This window comes from Natrix helvetica (assembly GCF_964273705.1).
Source record: "Natrix helvetica genome assembly, chromosome: 3".
In the NCBI taxonomy this organism is placed as follows: domain Eukaryota; kingdom Metazoa; phylum Chordata; class Lepidosauria; order Squamata; family Natricidae; genus Natrix; species Natrix helvetica.
The window spans coordinates 161125651-161132918 of record NC_138549.1 but is presented as its reverse complement, the minus strand read 5'-3'; positions in this window follow the sequence as shown (position 1 = coordinate 161132918).

Below are 7268 nucleotides of genomic sequence, written 5' to 3'. Positions count from 1 at the left end.
TTGATGCTTTGGACCTAATGGAAAAGGGATTTTGGACTCTATGGCGTATACAGAGACTTTTCCAAAATACACATTTTTGAAACAAGTGGGCTAAACCATTTTCAGATAAATCTGTCTAGAGTAGTGTTTCTCAGCTCCCAGAATTCCTTGGCTGGCTGGGAATTCTCGTAATTAAACTCCATACATTTTCAAGTTGTGCCACGTTTGGGAAACACTGCTTTAGAGAACACAAGCACATCTTCAAATTTATTTTATCTAGTTAGTTTGTCAAACATGTATAAGGTAACAGGGATAAGTATAAACATAGACATGGACAAAGGAAATGTGTACAAATAAATGGGGACAGTAGGACAGGGATGGTAGGCACACTGGTGCGCTTATGCATGCCCCCTTTACGAACCTCTTAGAAATGGGGTGAGGTCCACGGTAGACAGCTTAAGGTTGAAGCTGTGGGGGTTTGAGGATGTAACAATGAAGTCAGGTAGAGCATTCCAGGCATTGACCACTTTGTTGCTGAAGTCGTATTTTCTGCAAACGAGTTTGGAGTGGTTAACCTTGAGTTTGTATCTATTGCTTGCCCATGTATCATTGAGGTTGAAGCTGAAGTAGTCGTTGACAGGTAGGACGTTGTAGCAGACAATTTTGTGTACTACGCTTAGGTCAGACCGTAGGCAGCATAGTTCCAGGTTGTCCAAGCCCAAAATTTCGAGCCTGGTGGCGTAAGGGATTCTATTGTGAGCAGAGGAGTGGAGAAATTCTCAGATAAGTCTGAGCAGCGTTCCCCATTTTCTTGAATTCCATTTCTGGCTGGAGATTCTGCGAGTTGAAGTCCACAGACCTTCAAGTTGCCAAGGTTGGGAATCATTGTTTTAGAGAGCACACATTGGCTGAGAGACACTAGTAAACTTCCACCTTTAGTTTGCAAGGCCCAAGCAGACTTTTCAAGAAGAGAGGCAGGGAGATGGTGAGCTCCTGATGTCATAAATCTAAACTCTTTGGAATCAGAGTCAGAAGAAGAATAAAAGCTTCTTTCCCTGTATGTCTATATTTGGCCATTTCACTGCAAAAATAAATTACTGGTCAGATCAAGAGGAAGTGGAAGTTTTTCAGGGAGAAAAAGAAAGTTTTAGGTCAAGGGAATTATCTACTGCTCAAAACCAGATGGAGACTGGCTGTGACTACTGCGTAACCTAAGCTAAAGGGTTTTACAAGGTAAAGGCTCCATTTAGCTTGCTTGTCCATGCACACCCACAGCCTGCGATGCTCCAGATGCTCGGCGGAGAATCGCGCAGGCGCAGTACGCTCCGTGCATGTGCGCAAATGGCCCGGTTGGGTCAAATACAGGTAAGGAACGCGGATGGGCGGGCAGGCCCTCCAAAGTACCCTAGCAAAAGGGTGTCTGCTGCTCCCAGCAGGCACCAGTATGCCCATACCAGGGCATACTGGCCAGAACCCACCACTGCCCCCTGCTCAAGCAGTAGATCCTATACCATTTGAATAAGCGTCTGTCCAATCTCTTCTTAAAAACCTCCCGTGTTGGGGGATCCACAGCTTCTGAAGGCTAGCCATTCCACTGGTTAATTGTTCTCACTGTTAGGAAGTTTCTCCTTAGTTCTAGGTTGCTTCTCTCCTTGATTAGTTTCCACCCATTCCTTTCTGTCTTGCCTTTTGGTGCTTTGGAAAATAGGTTGACCCCTCTTTCTTTGTGTACTATACTTTTAAGTTAAAGACTGGGTTGCAATTGCCAAAATGAAACGATCAAAAGCTCACAGGTAAAAAGATCATTAAAAGCAAATTATAGTCCATCATAATTCCAGGAAAGGATCCCAACTGAAAGAATTCCAAACAATCAATGATGGGAAATGTTTGGATATCAGTTTTATTCATAAACGAAACATCTGCAAAGTCCATCGCTGAAGTATATGGTTTCAACATATATGGGAATTTTAGCAAACTTTAGCACATCAGCAAGGGAAAGCAATGGCTCTCTTCACAATCTTTCCTCCTCATTTTGAGACTTCAGTTTGTGGCAATGAATTTGTAACCTTGTAACCCACTTCCACATAGGGACACGGTGGCTCAGTGGCTAAGACACTGAGCTTGTCGATCAGAAAGGTCGGCAGTACGGCGGTTTGAATCCCTACTGCCGCGTAATGGAGTGAGCTCCCATTACTTGTCCCAGCTTCTGCCAACCTAGCAGTTCGAAAGCACATAAAAATGCAAGTAGAAATATAGGGACCACTTTGGTGGGAAGGTAACAGCTTTCTGGGCACCTTCGCTGTTTAGTCATGCCGGCCACATGACCACGGAGACGTCCTCGGACAGTGCTGGCTCTTTAGCTTTGAAACAGAGATGAGCACCGCTCCCTAGAGTTGGGAACGATTAGCACATATGTGCAGGGGAAAACTTTACTTTTACCTTTTAATCGTAGAATTCAGCCAGTTCGCACCACTTCGGGAGAGCAGTTTAGTGAGCTGGTTGTTGGAAGAAATCATTAGGGAAGAGAACCAGTTGTTAAATTATTTGAATTCCACCTCTGTTTTTAACCCACCTTTTAAAAAATTGTTTCCTTCTGTTTTTGCAGCCATGGACTACTTCTAGCCTTATTGCCAAGCAATGGAATGAAAATATAATTTTTTTAACCCTTCATATTTTGCAGAACCTTTCCAAAAAATAAAAAGCATGAAAAATTGTACAAGGACTAGAATCCACAGAGTTCATGTCAACTCTCGTTTTCTAAAGGATATGAGTAATCTTGGAGATTTATGTGATTTTTTTTGTGGGGGAGGGGGGATTAAATGTTTTATAGTTGGTGACAAACAAAGAACATTGGTAACAAACAAAGAAAGCTAAAATATTTCAATATATATTACATGTCGTAAAGTAACAAAGATGATCAATGTGCAGAGAAAAAAAGGGAGGAAAAACGACTGCAGTGCATTTTAGTCCAATGCATATTTATTGAGAAGTACAGGCTAAGGTTTGGTCTTTTTCCCGTTCAAATAAATCCCACATCATAATGGACAGGTAGATTTACAGTGACTTACAATACGATCTTCATAGTGAGTGCCAGTACATCAACTCATCATACCAACAGTCCTTTTAATCAACGCTAAAGTGCTTTTCTTGCTATTTTAAAAAAGTTTAATTCCCTTTAATGGAATACCACTCTATACCATAGAGCTTTTTCTGACTTTTTTTTTTAAGTTATCATATTCTGATCAGTGCTATTCTAGCAATGTAATAGCAGTGGCCAGAAAAGTATTGTTCTATCATTTTTTCTAATGGAATTTATTCTATAGCATAATGGTATGTATTATATTGGGCAATAGGATAAAATTATCCAGCGAAAAGGTGGAATTATTTTCTCTCGAAGTTTCAAGGAGAGGTTGAACCAGTGGTGGGGTTCAAAAATTTTTAGAGCCTGCTTTGTGGGAGTGGCTTGGCAGTCATGTGACTGTGTGGCGTGGCCAACTTGTAAAATGTGGTGAAACTAACTTAACAACGCTCTTGCTTAGCAACCAAAATGTTGGCTCAGAAACTCTGGAATTGAAGTGTGCAAGTCTTAAAGCTGTCAAGTTCCAAGACCTTTGCACCCCCAACCCTTTAGAAAAAAAACCCAGGGGTGTTCAAACTTGACAGCTTTAAGACCTGTGGACTTCAACTCCCAGAATTCCTCCTCTCGCTCTTCATCTTGATGTGCGGACAGGCAGGGGGAGGGAGCTGGAACCAGCTCTAACCGGCACTGTAGATTTGTGGAACCTCTTCTATGGAAGAGGTTAGAACTGGCAGGAACCCACCCCTGGGTTGAACCTCTGTCTGTTGGGATGCTTCATTCTAGATTTCTGTAGGGAACAGAAGATCTAAATAGCTCCTTCCAACTTCCAACTTCTATAAGGTTAGAATGGCTTTCTGCCTGGATGGCTCCTAGGGTGAGCCAAAAGACAGAAAATGGAAGCAGTATGCTCCCCCCCACCACCACATTTGGGCATACCAGGGGATGGATGGATGGATGGATGTGTGTGTGTGTGTGTATGTATATATGTATGTATTTGTGTTATAACCCCTGGTATGCCAAATATGGGAGGGAGCTCACTACTCCCCCTTTCTGTCCTTCGGCTCATTACAGAGGACCATCGGGGCAGAAAAACATATTTTTTATTTTTAATGTTGCCTTTTTATATTTGTGTTGTATTTGTGCTGATAAATAAGTAAAGGGAGACTAGTATAGATCTATTTCAAGCTATTTAGCTCTCATCAGCTAGCCATACCCTTACTGGGATTTGAACCTGGGCTGTGTTACATATTAGGCAGATTTGTTAGCCACTAAGCCACAGGCTCTCCTCTCCACAGAGCTCCCTCCCATATTTGGGCATACCAGGGGTTGTAACACAAATACATACTTATTTCCCTGGCTCAGCTGATAAGGAGGAGATATAAACGGCTGTCTCTGTGTGTGTATGTTCCAGCATAACTCTGGAATGCCTCAACCAATTTCAACCAAACTTGGTACACAGATGACTTTCTCTATGGAAACAAATACTGTGGGGGTAAGACACTCCTAACACCCATTGGGGGGTGTTCTGTTGTGTACAGCCTGTTGTGCGTTCAAATGGCTTCTACCGTCCTGCCGTAAAATGGCTTCTACTGTGCAGCGCAGTGGAGTTGCCATGGTAATTTACAGTTCTCCACAAGGGGGCTTCCTCTGGTAAGGGGGAAAATCCAACACTAGAAATTACATTTGCTTTGATTATTTTGAGGTCAAATATACGGCCATGATCAATAAAACATTACTGCAACACGGCCTGCCTGCAGTACTATGAGACCAGCACAACATACTTCAAACAGATTACATACTAGAAAAGAACTACAATGTCGAACAGCTTAGTGCAAACATCGTGGACAAGAAGCCACTTCTAAATCAAGATCAGAAAAAAAACATACCATATGATCATGGATCAGCTACCAAAACAACAAGGTAGTATCACTTTCCTTGATGTTTCTGGGGGCACAGGGAAAACATTTGTGACTAATTTAATTGTCACTGAAATCAGGGTTTTCCCTGTCTAATACAGGATTAGGATAAATAAATACCCGGGCAATACCGGGTTGTCCGCTAGTGCCATCCCCTTTCCACAGATGTCCCTGAAACAATTATATCTAATGGTGTAGACCAATGATGGCAACGTATGACACGCATATCAAAAGTAACATGCCACGACATTTTTAGTGACACATCAACATTCCCCAACATCTAACAACTGTTGTTGCATGATTTACAGAGGCTACGGAGGCGACATGAGAATGGGATGTGTCCTATGAGCAGGGTGTATAATACTCAGTGGTGGGTTGCAGGCGATATGCCCCGGTACGGGTTTCTGTGATCCAGTGGTGGGTTGCAGGCGGTACGCCCCGGTACGGGTTTCTGTGATCCAGTGGTGGTTTGCAGGCGGTACGCCCTGGTACGGGTTTCTGTGATCCAGTGGTGGGTTGCAGGCGGTACGCCCTGGTACGGGTTTCTGTGATCCAGTGGTGGGTTGCAGGCTGTACGCCCCGGTACGGGTTTCTGTGATCCAGTGATGGGTTGCAGGCGGTATGCCACGGTACGGGTTTCTGTGATCCAGTGGTGGGTTGCAGGCGGTATGCCCCGGTACGGGTTTCTGTGATCCAGTGGTGGGTTGCAGGCGGTATGCCCCGGTACGGGTTTCTGTGATCCAGTGGTGGGTTGCAGGCGGTATGCCCCGGTACGGGTTTCTGTGATCCAGTGGTGGGTTGCAGGCGGTATGCCCCGGTACGGGTTTCTGTGATCCAGTGGTGGGTTGCAGGCGGTATGCCCCGGTACGGGTTTCTGTGATCCAGTGGTGGGTTGCAGGCGGTATGCCCCGGTACGGGTTTCTGTGATCCAGTGGTGGGTTGCAGGCAGTATGCCCCAGTATAGGCGTACCAATACCTGCTGGGAGCACCAGGTACCATTCCGGTACAGTGCTCCAGAGGGACCACCCACTCGCCCACGCTCCTTACTGGTATTTGAGATTTTAGGGGCTTCTGCATAAGCGCATGGAGCATACGGTGCCTGCACAACACTCCACCGAGCAGCTGGAGCGTCACGGAGGCGTCATGGAGCATTGGGGGTGGTAAGTACGTATGCGCGCACTGTGCGGGTGTGCACACACGCTGCGCGCGTTCATGTGGTGGATGCCTGGCCCTGTTGCACCATACCGGTTGCAACGGGATCCGGAATCCACCACTGATAATACTATGTATATAAAAGGATAAATAAAGGATAAATAAAAAGGATTTTATACAGCCAGGACACTATTGTTGCAAAACTGGAAATGTGATGTAGAACAAAGGGAAAAGCATAATTAAAAATTATTTTAAAAAAGAGAATAGGATGTGTCAAAATGTCATCAGCCAGAAGGAACCTTTTACTGTAGGAGATGGACACATTAAAAAAGTGGGGAAATATACTTGCTCAGAATATTTTAGAAATGAAACTTAAAATGAAACATAATTCTTCTTCCTAGGCATAATTCCAAAATCTGTTAACAAAAAATATCACAGTTTACTATACTTCATGTTTATAACTGCAATGATAAATTTAGCACAACACTGGAAAAAAGATACATTACCAAAGAAACGAAACTGGGAACTTCAATTTAGAGAACATGTAGTAATGACACAATAAACAGTATATATTCACAACAGACTTTTAAACCAAATTTAAGCAAGAATAGGTTTCACACATACTGTATATTATATAGCAAGGCAAATGCAAGGATTTAGAAAACAGTTTTATAAAGGGAAGAAGAACTGACTAAAGAACTGAAATCAGAAACACACACAAATACGTAATGTGTATAAATATTGTAGAAAGCCAGTCTAATGTTGTGTTTCAGATGCCAGATTAGAAATTGGTAGAATGTGAGTTCTAGTCCCACTTTAGCTATGAAAGCCAGTTAGCTGAGAGATTCACATTGTCTTAAAATAATTCAATGTATTTTGGTCAGTGACGTGCGGTGAGGTTTATGACTGGTGAGGCACTGACACAGTGCTGGGTTTCAAATATTTTTAGACTTGTGGACTTCAATTCCCAGAATTCCACAGCCAGGCATGCTCAGTTCCAATTTAAAGCGACAGCATTTGTTTTTCTCCTTTGCTTCTTCTTTTTTTTTCTTCTCCTTCCCCTCCTTCCTCCCTCTCTCCCTTCCTCCCCCTCTCTCAAACACACACACACACACACACACACACACACACACACACACAGA